Source organism: Enhydra lutris, unplaced genomic scaffold, assembly GCF_002288905.1.
Source record: "Enhydra lutris kenyoni isolate GAN:26980312 unplaced genomic scaffold, ASM228890v2 scaffoldscaffold7, whole genome shotgun sequence".
NCBI lineage: Eukaryota > Metazoa > Chordata > Mammalia > Carnivora > Mustelidae > Enhydra > Enhydra lutris.
In genome coordinates this window covers 11,263,795-11,277,104 of record NW_019154091.1, presented here as the reverse complement: position 1 = coordinate 11,277,104, position 13,310 = coordinate 11,263,795, and the positions used below count along the sequence as shown (strand labels likewise).

Here is a 13,310-nt window from a genome sequence, read left to right as displayed (position 1 = left end):
CACCATTTATTGAAGAGACTGTCTTTTTTCCACTGTATATTTTTTCCTGTTTTGTTGAAGATTATTTGACCATAGAGTTGAGGGTCCATATCTGGGCTCTCTACTCTGTTCCACTGGTCTGTGTGTCTGTTTTTATGCCAGTACCATGCTGTCTTGGTGATCACAGCTTTGTAGTAAAGCTTGAAATCAGATAACGATGGAGTATCATGCCTCCCTCAGAAAGGATGAATACCCAACTTTTGTAGCAACATGGACGGGACTGGAAGAGATTATGCTGAGTGATATAAGTCAAGCAGAGAGAGTCAATTATCATATGGTTTCGCTTATTTGTGGAGCATATCAAATAGCATGGAGGACAAGGGGAGATGGAGAGGAGAAGGGAGTTGAGGGAAATTGGAAGGGGAGGTTAACCATGAGAGACTATGGACTCTGAAAAACAATCTGAGGGTTTTGAAGGGGCGGGGGGTGGGAGGTTGGGGGAACCAGGTGGTGGGTATTGGAGAGGGCACGGATTGCATGGAGCACTGGGTGTGGTACAAAAACAATGAATACTGTTACACTGAAAATAAATTTAAAAAAAATTAAAAAAAAAGATACTGTGACAATGACAAAAAAAAGAAAAGAAAAGAAAAGAAAAAGTTATTAACAGACCCATGTAACTAAAAAAGTCCAGTATGTTTCACATAACTGGCTCTGTGTTCTCAAATAATTTTATAGTTCCATTTTCAGGTATGCTCTTGACACACAGCAGTGAGATAGCCATTAGAATATTGAAGGCTTACATGTTTCTTACAATCAAGATCCAAGAGGTAGAAGAGATCTTTCCCCTTTGCTCCAGGTAAAGTCTCACGGGTCCTCTCATTGGTCTGTTTTTGGTTAGGAACGTTTTTGAATTCACTGTGGAGAATCAGATGGATGGAGCTTGGGTCAAATGACCAAAAAAAGGCAAGGAAAATAGGCTCACTAAACCATACAGATGTACAAGATTGCTGTGGAATGGAGGCTGGTTCTGCAAAGAAAGGAATGTTAGGTAAGTAAAGCTAGTCATGCCCTCTAATTTAGGGGTGCTTCATTGTGTGGACACCCTCTTCATTGTATTTGATATGAATGGTACCTGCCAGAGTTAGACAACACTTGGATCTCCCACCCTCATGAGTTTGTAGTGATGATTGCATGGTATAATATAAATAAAATGACCAGCAATTCATAAGTACCTTCCTCTCTTTCTATTATTTTGTACCTTGTTTTTGTGCTTAAACTGGAAAAGGAATATTATTCAATGGTGGTTAAGGTCTGGATCAGAGCACTCTGGATTTACTAGCACTTGCTCTGAAGTAATAGAAAAAGAAATTATAGTTCCCTCCAATATTTTTATCTCAAGGGCATTCTACAGTCAATACAGAGGGACTGACTCTAAAAAGATTAAATAATTTAGAGATGGTCTGCTATTTCATTGTTAGTGCCTCCAGAAATGCTACATTAACCCAACATTATTTGGTAAATAGCTTGTAATTCAAATATTATGGGATGTGAAACTCTAGTCTCCATTTACCTTTATTTCAACCAGAGAAGTGTCCTATTTGTCAGTTTAACATTCAACAGGTTAACATTTAACAGTTTAACATTAAATTGCCCTTTTTCTCTACTGTAGAAACCTTTAAATAAGCAACAAAGAAATAAGTGACATAGAGAAGTTTTTCTATAATAAGTCCACAAGTAGGAAGTTCAGGAGTTGGTATGGTAGTTCCGTGATATCAGTAGATATCCAAGTTCCTTATGGCTTTCTGTTCTTACTTCTTTGGGCTGTGGCCCCATCTTCGTGTTCTCAAGAAGGCTGCCAGAGCTCCAGTCATTATGTCCACAGCTCAGGCAGGCTAGAGGGAAATGGAAAGAGCAAAAAGTACATGCCAAATGGTTTAGTCCTTGTTGATGGATTTTCTTGAACACTTCATATTGTATGTTCTTTTGGCTAGACCTGTGTCATGTAACCACCTTCAGATAAAAGGAAAGCGGGGAAGTCTGGGTTTTATTATTTTAAGGTGGGTATATTGCACCCCAAATAAAAACTGGGGCTTCCTTAGCAAGAAAGAAGAAGAGAGTGTATATTGGGTTGCTAACTAGCAGACTTTGTCTCATACAACTTAGCATCTTTCTCTAAGACTTTGCTTGAATGAAAGATTTCCATTCTTAAAGAAGAGAAAACCTAAAAACCATTGATGTAATTAAGCTCTAAGAAGAGAACAGCCATGTATACGTAATTTAATGGAATGATGCTCAAAGAAGCCAAGATAGTTGTGACACTCACACCTTAAAAGCATTAAACCCAACTTTATTCATTGCAGACACTTTGAATCATAAGTAAAAATGATAGACATTTTTCATCACTTCCTTAAGAGGACTAGAAAATCGTGTGGCCTGATGCATGTGTTCCCACCCGGCATTTCCTTCTCATTGGTGTCCCTGTGCTCAAATGGACCAAGAGGGTGGTTGAAAAGGTGACCAAGTAGGAAATGGGTGATGTGTGCAGCTCCACATCTTGGAACTGTTATCGAAGCCTAAAGTGCCCTCTGGGATTCCATGACTGGGCATGTGCTCTGGTCTCTCCACAGCCATGGGATGGTGACGGTGTCAGCAAGGCAAATGGCTCATTAATGTGGTGGGGGAAACAAAGTGAACATTTGGGAAATACCCATATATTTAAAGAGACCAAAATGGATTTTCTGCTCAAGCTGCCAAGCTGGTTTGCCTGAAATGTCAGCTTGGTTAGGAGAGAGGAAATCATTTCTACAAGAACTTATTCACGTTGAAAAAATTATGCTTTGCTTTGATTTTAGCAGTGTCTCAAGTGAAGGGCTGATTGCCTGATCTTCTTTCTTCACCACCTGTTTGAATTCTACGTGTTCTTCAAGAGCCGACCTCAGCCTCATCTCAAGGCAGTCTACCAGATGGCTGAAGCCTTCGGCAGCCTCTCCTCCTAAAACGTGGTTCCATTCCTGATGGCACAGATCGTGTATTTGACATTCATCATGCACTCCTGTGTTGTGTTAGTTGTCTTTTTCTGTTTGTGTCTCCCGTCTCCCTAACAGAATTTAAGGCCTCTAAGGTCTAGGGGACCATATCATTTATTATCTAAATTGGGACACTTTTGAGAGTGAAAAGAGATTATTATTAATAATTACATCAGGAAACCTGGCACAAACCTGAACTGTCCAAGCAAATTATGATGTGTGGTCCCCTATTAAGGTCAAAAGCCATTATTTACCGCTTTTCTTTCTTATCACCCACAGTGCCTAGTGTAATTCACATACAAACGGACATGAAAGTTTTAAAAATAAATACCTGAGCAAGGCAGCAAACAGTGTCTCCTCCAACAGCTGTGAAATAGGTGGGCGATGGATACAGGTCCTTACCGGTGGGAGATTTAATAGTTCAATAGAGGAAGTAACCATAAAGTAGAAGGCTTTAAATAATCAGATAAAGAGTGTTCACAATAGAGACCAGCCTAGAATTTATATTCTCACCACCAAAAACTGTGAGGTTCAAATAGGTACTTTCCTTTCAAGAATAGAGAGTGGGAGTGGGCAGGAAGTGTTTTTAATGGGCATTTTTGTAGAGTGCTTTCTCGTTGCAGAAGCATCACCCTTCCCGACAATCATACTGACACCTGCATCAGTCTGAGCAGGGGGAGATAGGAACAGAATTAGCCAGAAGTACAGATTCACAGCTAAGACATTATGAATTTTCTGCAGTTAGCGCCCTCACTGATAGAAATTTTCAGATTGTCTGGTGTGACTCAGCCAAAGGACTTAGAACAAAATAGGTCTTCCTCAATGGAGAATGACATCTGAACCACACTTCTCAATACTAGCACGTTTTGCTTCTATTCCAACATTTTTGACAACTCATCATTGCTGTGGAAAATGACATAAAGTGATATATCCTCCTTCATTAACCCCAGCTAAATACATACTTCTAAACTCCCCCAACATTTGCTTGTCGGGAATATTCTGCTTGACTTTATATGTACAGGTATACTTTTCTTATGTCTCCATCATAGTATAATCTTGAGGACAGTTCCTGAGTTTGTTTTGATTTTGTATCTATTCTAACTAGATAGACCATGTAATTTTTTTAAAAGATTTTATTTATTTATTTGACAGAGAGAGAGAGAGAGAGCACAAGTAGGCTGGCAGAGAGAGAGGAGGAAGCAGGGTCCCTGCTGAGCAGAGAGCCTGATATGGGGCTCGATCCCAGGAACCTGAGATTATGACCTGAGCCGAAGGCAGAGGCTTAACCCCCTGAGCCACCCAGGCACCCCTGACCATGTAATTTTTGAAAGTGAAGAGGTCAGTAGCTTTAAGCAGATAGGACCTGACTGGCAATAAATCAGGACTGTTCTGGGCAAAACAGGACATATGACTCACTCCCCCCACCTCAATATCTACACTATGTCCTGCTTGTTCTAGCGACCATGTGAATATGGGTTGATGTGACCTTAAGTCGCATTCTACTGAAAGCATTTGGAGTTTAATTTACAGCCCTAATTCCACTGCTTTGTTTACCACAACTGGTTGTCCTTAGTGATCTAGTATAAGACAAATTCCAGGTCAAGTCCAGAACTAAAGGCATTTCTTATTTCTACACTTAAGAAGAAACCCAAGGCTACTAATAAATGCCATACTGTTTCCCTGGTTCCCAGTAGTTCCCTCTTGACATCGGAAACACATGAGTTTCCTTTTAGAGAATTCCAGGCTTAGAATCTGACTTATGCACGCAATACGTTAAGAGAGAACTAAGCAGCATTGTCATTTTGTATCAACAATCAGATTGGAAACACGATTCTGGCAAAGATTTATCCTGGCACATGCTAGATTTTAGAAATGTGATGTGGGAAAATATCAGGATTTAGAAGAAGAACACCTATGTTTAAAACCCATCTCTGCCACTTCTGAAATAATATTTCATCTGAAAATCAGGGACAATAATCCTACCTCTACCGGCAGAGACTTTGGGAATACTTAAATGCGATCATGTATGTAGCAGTTTTATAAAATGCCAAAAGTCTGTGAGGATGCACAGTGTTCCTTTCACTGCCTGCTTGAATCAACTCTCAATTCAGATGTCTCTCTCAAGTAGCTTCAGGCTGGGTCACCAGAACACAAACGTATAGTTATAAGGTTTAAAAAAAATCAGCCAAACAACTGGTTGTTACATGATCCCTGACAACAGTTGGATGGACCTTTCCCTCAATTAAATGAAGTGTTTTGGCAGCCTATGACTATAGCCTGAAGTATAGCTAGAAAAGGGAATGATTTTCCCTAGGGAGAGTGTAATTTTAACAGAAGTTCAACTTACACATTTTAAGATCTATACTTTGAATGTCTCTGTCAAGTGCAAAATGAATATAATTAGTTATGAGAGCTCTTGCAGTTGGCTACAGTATGCGTTAAGCTACAGCGTAATATCACTCACAACCTATTCATGTTCTGTGGTGTATTTTGGGACTTCCTGTGCTGTATTCTCTTAAAGCAAATACTGTATATAAAGTTTCAGAGCCTAACAGTTGTTCCTTCAGAAGGGTCAGGAGTGAGAGCAACGCATCTCTGTCCTTCAAATTGTCTAGCCAGACATATAAATTCCTTATGGACAGGATCTATAGCTTTTCCCACACAGGTCCCTAACATGGGAACAAAATGGCACAATTAAGGAAACGTGTGTAGAATAAATAACAGAAGAGATAGATCTCAGATAAAATATTCCAGTGATGTAGGACACAGAAAATGACCGTTTTGACGGACGCCTGGGTGGCTCAGTAGGTTAAGCATCTGCCTTCAACTCAGGTCATGATCCTGGGGTCTTGGGATCAAGTCCCACATCAGGCTTCCTGCTCAGATAAGAGAGCCTGCTTCTCCCTCTCTCACTGCCTGCTGCTTTCCCTGCTCATGTGCTCTCTCTGTCAAATAAATACATAAAATCTTTTAAAAAAAGAAAACGGTCATTTTGAAGTGTCTGAGAGCCCCCAAGTCCCCTAGAACCTCCATTTCCCCCCATTTATCCTCTAGGAGTGCTCACTGTGGCATAGTTGTGATTACCAAATGGCCGCGGTACAGTCGTAAATGGACATGCCCTTCCTGCTACCGCCTAACTTGGTAACTATCGTCCCAATGCGTAAGGCATAAAGATCTGAAGGGTCACTAGAGAAAGGGTGAACATGTGGCCCAGAGCCTGCGTCAACTGGGAGCTGTTTCTCAATAATTCATATTATCAAGTATGTTTATACATTGGAAACAAACAAACAAAAAAAAGTTGAGCTTCCTCTTATGTGGTTTTCCTGAGTTCTGCAACCTAAAAAGCTAATGTAAAAAAAAGTGAAGGGCACCATGTATGCATTGCTTTCTGTTTGTAAAGCCTAACACAGGAAGTGATGCTATGTCTGTCTTGAGAATGTGGCTAGGCTTTCAGAGCCCAGAGGCAAGATCTGTAGCTTGATAATTATTTAGATACTGGTCTATAATGCAATCAGTCTGCAAGCTCCCTGAAGGTAGAGATGGACTTGCTTGCCCTCTGTCTAGCACTTCCTCACATTTCTCCCAAAGTACTTCTTGGATACAATGAGTGCCCAGTAAATGCTGAACCAGGGGTGCCTGGGTAGCTCAGTGGGTTAAAGCCTCTGCCTTCAGCTCCGGTCATGATCCCAGGGTCCTGGAATCGAGCCCCACATTGGGCTCTCTGCTCAGCAGAGAGCCTGTTTCCTCCTCTCTCTGCCTGCTTCTCTGCCTACTTGTGATCTCCGTCTGTCAAATAAATAAATAAAATCTTAAAAAATAATAATAATAAATAAATGCTGAACTAGTTTTAAAAGATTTAGAGGAAAAAATGACATTTTTAAAACTCATAACTTCCTGCCCAGTTAAAGAATTTTTAAAAATGTGAGTTTGAGTTAAATATACTTCTTCACGGAGTAAAAAATATATACCAAGTACTATTCTCCTGGAGGGGGTGTGAAAGGGATGAGCAAGGTACAGCTCCTGTCCCCAGGAAACCAAAGCTATGTGGCCACTGGGGACAAAGCAAAAAATACAAAAACAAAACAAAGAAAAAACCAGACAGAGAACCATGCCGATTGACAACATTTTTACAAATACATTGCGTTCATTGCTGCTGGTCCAGACTTACACAGCTGTGTCTTGTTATAATTGTGAAGCCCCTATTTGATAATACAGGACTAAAATGACCCTGTTTGCTATCATATACAAGTGACAGCAATAGACTTCTAATCACTGACTTCTCAAATTATCTATACCCAAAAGTCCTAGGAAAACCATCGAAGTTCAGTGGTTTCAATTCAGGAGGCTGGTAGGTGACTGAATTGTTTGTCTTCCGTTTATGGTGGCGGCTTGTGAATGCAGCCCATAGAAGCCCAAGTATATACTGCTTAATAGTGCAGAATGATTATAGAAGTGTGTATCTGCGTGTGTATGTGCATATACACATACATACATATATACATATATGGGATTTTTATGAATACATGAACACATATATCTAAAACTTGCACCATCTTTGTTCTCTCATTGTCAAACTGAGCACAGATCTGTTGGGGAAGCTTTTCAGCCAGACTACAATAGCCAGCTGTCTTTAGAAGAGTGTTACTGAGTCTTTACCATGCAGACACGAAAAGGAATATTTGAAAGTGTAATGACCCTGTGAGTGCTCAGATATTCATTGCACATCACGACGATTACATCTGAGAATCTGTTTCTGCTTTATTCGACTTTTTCTTAAGAAATAGTCTTATCTTTAGGAATGTGTGGAAGCAAAATGGCTAGTTTATCACAGATGGTATTGAAAACTGTGAGTACAATGCAGAAATGCAACCGTCAAATTGCAAACTGAGGAGAAGAATCAAACAGGCAGAAAAATGGTAAGAATTGAGAATAAATTATGCATTGGACAAAGTGGTAATCATTTTGTGAAGGAGAGGAGAGGTAGGTTTAAATGGTTGAATGAAAAAAAAAAAAAACTTTGGTGAAGGCGGTCTGGTGTAATGGGGAAGAGCATGGACCCCATTCCACCCCTTGAACTGGGTTTGAATCCCAAATCTCCCACTTAACAGGTTGTGGGACTTTGGACCAGAAGTTAAACTCTCAAAATCTTTTGTTCCCTTGCACTTTTCAAAGAGAGAGAGGTGGACATACTTAGTGGAAATAATGGTTCATGGCAACGTGTAACATTTCTCGAACGCTTCCTATGTGCCAGGCACTAAAGTAAGCATATTACCTAGATACGTTCATTAATTCTCATATTAATCCAATGAGACAAGGGCTATTACTATTATTGCACTGTAATATATGAGGCTAGACTAGATTAGGTGATGTGTCCAAAGGGATAAACCTGGCAGAATGATTCCAAAGCCTGCGGTTTGAGAACTATGCTATCACATTGCCGTATAAAGTGCTTATCATAGCTTGGCCCAGAGGAAGCCTTCAATATATAATAAGGAGTCAATCAAACAAGATCCATCAAAATTCACTAAGAAGGAAAACCAAATCACCTGTCAGCAGGAACCAGACTTGGTCCTTTCTTCGAAATATATCATGTGATGTGATATGTGAAGATGCGAGATGATGCCAAATAGTTAATAGAATCCAATTGGGAATCACGTGACCAGTTTCCTCACATGCAAATGAGACTACATTGCCAACTACAACCTCAGGCTCAGTCCCCTGATACGTCCTGTCCACAGCGTATGCACACCCACCTCCTTTCACTGCATATGTTCCCTTTCCTTTCATAGATCATATTGCATATTTCAAAGGTAGAGATTAGAGCCTAATGACGTTAGTACAGGCTTGGGTGTTAAGAGCCTCCAGCGGATTCATAGTTGCTCTGATCTTGTCAGCAGGCTGTGAATGTGAACACCTAGTTAGAGTTGAACTTGAATCCAAAGAGCAGATTCTGTTAGAGTCTCTGACACCCTGGAAATGTTCAAGGGGATCCAGAAGAGAGGACGGGTGTGTAGGGGGCGCTTGAGGCTTTATTCAGCCACCACAGCCCCCTCCACCAAGATGAAAGATGGTTGTGGCTTGAAGTTTTTACCCATCTCAGTCTCTCAGAAATATTCATATTCTACCAATCAAAGAATGGACCCACTCCTGCCTCTTTGTCATCCTTCTCTTTCCTGCGACACAAGCACATGTGTGCACATTCCACACAGTAGCCCTTATGGCCAAGAAACCTGTTGTCCCAAATAACTGTCACATTCTCCTGTGCTCAGTCAGAAGAATTTCAGCTTCTCTCTTCTCTGCCATTGGAGAGGAAGTTGAGGTCACGGGACTGAAAGGATCGCGTCTTGCCTCCCAACAAGAGGCGTCTGTGCAGCTGCTGTGCCCGCAGCAGACAGAAGACACGTGGCAGTTGGGGCTCTAGAAGGCTCTTTCCACCCACTTCCTGGATCTGGCTTTGATTTCTTAGAGGGCAGACGCTCTTATTCTAGAGTCCCTCTCTGATTCAGCTGGAAAACAAAAACAAAAAACAAAATCCAAACAACTTAAAGTCTAAAGCAATCCCTTCCTTTTCCGAAGTTCTTCACTTTGTCCCAGATCCTCTTTTCTGACTTAACTGCCACCAACTCTCTGTCCTTTTTGTTCTGAGTGCACAGGGCTGAGTTTTGTCAAGGGCAAAATAATCATTGATCTTAATTATAAACAGCCTCAGCTAAGAAGAATGGTTTTCCTAGGGAAGCCATGCCCAGGAAGTAAGATGCTTTGGTAGTAAAGTGGAATTCAAACTCATTTCCCGACAAAGACCACCACCAACAAAAACAAAACCATGATGCTACTCATTCTCCACGTCATAGCTCTCTGTGGACTGCCTCCTGGCCTGCTGACTGCTCCAGGTCATTCTTCCTTTACTTTTCCTTTCAAAGTCTACGCTTCAGCGACATTGCTGCTTTTCCTCTAATATACAGAGCTGTTCACGCTTCTGAGCCTTTGTGAAATCTTCTCTCTGCTTGAAATTTCTTCTCACTAAATGTCTTCCTGGAAATATCTTCTTTGACTTTGAAAACCTGACACAGACATCACTTCATCTATCCCCCGGTGAGTCTGATTTAATTGGTATGGGTTGTGGCCTGAGCTTTGGGACTTTTAAGCACTCCCCAGGTGAAACTAAAGTGCACCAGAATTTGAGAATGACGGCTCTAGGCCAGTGGTTTTCAAACTTGAGCAAGCATCAGAATCAGCTGGAAGGCACATGAGAGCACAGATTGTGGGGTTCACCCCCCAAGTTTAGAACTCAGTAGTTCTGGCCTGCGAATTTATATTTCTAATAAGTTCCCAGGTGATGCTGATTCTACTGGTTCTGAGATGAGGTTTTGAGAATAGATGCTCTATTCAAACTTGCAAACTGGCCCAGATTGCCTATGTCGCCCGTATACCTGCACAAGAAAAATTGCACTTGCGTTGCAGTTATCACACTGCATGGTTATCAAAGTATCCACGTGTCTCTCCTCTCATTAGAAGGTTAGGACATCAGCTTTTTTATCTCACCACCCAGCACCGTACCCAGTATATTGTCGATGTTCAATAAAAGGTTAGTGAACGAGTAAATCTATTCAGAGTCTACTTATCACAGAGAAACAAAGTCATGTGCCAAATTTATGCCAATCTTCTAGGAGTATTGGATCTAACAAATATTCTATTCTAGAATAGCAAATATTCTAGAAATCTGAAATTTCTAGATTGAATTTCCATCTAGAAGGCAGTTTTCTTGGTTGCTATGAATGACATCTTGGATTTTGGTGATAGGATTAGCTTGGCCAAGTACTCCTAATATGCTAGGATAAAAAGGCTTATGCAAAAGGAGATTATATTACATTACATCAAGAACACCTCTTTTTAAACTAACACTTAATGAGTATCTCTATCAGTAAAGGCCTTTTAAAAGCTCGCCATCAAATGTTGTGAAAAATGAGAACATTTAAAATAGAGGCAAACAATAAGCCCCATTCATACAGTTTCTTCACCTTGTTTCTCTAGTATCATGAATCTCAAACAGGCTCACTGACCCTCCTCTGGTGAAGTTGGCACATGCTAGCCATATTGATTGTCTGATTACAAATATACACTGTGGCAGTGAGGAACCCTTTTGTCCCTGTGGCTTATATGTAGATCTCAGACTTAACACACACTCAGCTACAAAGCAATGGAACCAGATAGCAAAATGTTACTCCCAAGAAGAGTAGACTCACGCAGAACAATGATTTCATTGTTTCATATAACCTTCTAAAGTAAATCCAAAGAGATGTTTGAAAAAGGGTTTCCTAATCCTTGCTAATTTCTTAAATACCTACTCTCAGAAGAATAAATTTGCTGTCTATTCATTGATCTATAGAACACACACACACACTGAAACACAAAGTGTGTTGACATAACCCTTTCTAAACTCAAAGCCTAGAGCTGATGATGATGATGTGGTCTTGTGTGTGCGTGTGTCTGTGTGTGAGTGTGTGTGTGTGAGTGTGTGTGTCTGTGTGTGAGTGTGTGTGAGTGTGTGTGTGTGTGTGTCTTTTTATTGCATGTGAGATAATGCCATTTGAATAGCATCCAGGTAACATTTAAATAGCATCCAGGTAGCATTTTTCAGTTAGTCAGTGAGGGACTCAAAATGGGAAATTTGTTCTTCTGAGTCTCTGAGCAGTCTTTCTTAATGGCAGTTCTCTGTCCCTGGTCACCTCTAATCATTATCTATGATTCTAAGAATGTTAGAATTCCTGGAGATTGACTTTCTGAATTAAGTGTATCATGAATTCCACTTCATTAGGTAGCCAATGGATTGAACATGATCAAATCAGAAATGAAAGATTCTGTAGGCTGTCCCTGCCTCTCTTTTCAAAAACATAAAATTTAGGGGTCCCTGAGTGGCTAAGTTGATTAAGTGTCCGACTCTTGATCTCAGCTCAGGTCTTGATCTCAGGGTCATGAGTTCTAAAAACAACAACAACAACAACAACAACAACAAAAACCCATAAATTTTTAAAAAGACAAGTTTGTCTAAAATTATGGGCAATGCATTCAGAGTTCAGAGTGACTATATTTTGGGTGTAAGGTCTAAGGTGTAAGCAGGCAGAAATAGATTCAGTGGCTACTTTCTGTTGGTATCTGTTCCATATCTTTGGTCAGTTGATTGGCTGGTTGGTTGATTACTTGGTTTTCAAACTGGCATCACTGCCTTCATTTTTCCTGTTTCTGTCTCATCAGCCTTGAATGAGAGAACTATATACGTGAGCAGGTACATGCATACCCAACTTTACTCCTGTGTCAGGAGTACAAGTGGAAGCCTACCTACCTATGTCTGAACATTTAAGTGTTATAATTCAAGTTATGGACTGCTTAATGAAATATACTTTTTCCCCTACCTTAAGAATATATATTCTTAATGATAAAATATTTTTAAATATGTAAAGCTATTATCATTACAAAATTGAAAGTCTATAAAATAACAAGGATGACTGAACTTAATTAATGTTGCACATGTACAGATATTCATTTGATGAGTATCAAAAGTTTGGGTGAGTAAGTAAAAGCATACTTAATTCAAAAATTATTACATATTTACTTCATGAAATTCATTTTTACCTTCCTTTTGAGCAAAATGACTAATTAAATTATTCTTATCAAGATTTCTACTGAGTTTGAGTCTATTGGTAATAATGATCTAAGGTATTAAAAATGGAAATGTAATCATGTTCAAAATATACAAAATTTGAATATATTTTAATCAAAAGCATAAATAAAGCAAACCCATGATATAAGAAATTATTTTTCATGTGCTTTCAAAAATTATTTTTTCTCAAACATCTAAATTATTAAAATTAAAGAAAAATGCAATTTATGTTTAGAAACTGTCAAGAACATAAATTACAATTGTTAAATAAATCTTATTTATTTTCTAAAAAAGGAATTAATAATCATCAAATGCTTCTATAAAACTTAAACTATTCATAATTCTACCTTTAGTTACCAATGTAAAGAACCAATAATAGCTTGCTTCACACATACTTCATACAGGGAGGATTTGAAAGTAAATAATGTGCTTTTATTTCTTTAAGTACTGCTGTCACTCAAAGGCTTCCTTCCTTCCTAAGCCATTTCTGACCTCCACGTCAGCAGTGGCATAACCCACAAGCTTCATGGCTTGTAGATGAAGTTATCTTTTCTTCCAAAGACGTAGGTCAACTTGTTTGGAGAAGTCGTTCCCTGAGGCCTGATGGGTGTTAGCATTGGGCTTGGATGTTCTAGGGTTTCAGT

At 39.6% G+C, this 13,310-nt stretch overlaps 1 long non-coding RNA gene across 1 annotated transcript; it reads right to left on the bottom strand.

Moving 5' to 3' along the window:
• Window positions 1–1,536: 1,536 nt before the first annotated feature.
• On the bottom strand, window positions 1,537–3,508 carry LOC111142188. The gene is made up of 2 exons (XR_002640246.1): window positions 3,340–3,508; window positions 1,537–1,874 (listed from the first exon to the last, which is right to left on the bottom strand). It is a non-coding gene; the product is annotated as an uncharacterized LOC111142188 (long non-coding RNA).
• Between the last annotated feature and the right edge of the window lie 9,802 nt (window positions 3,509–13,310).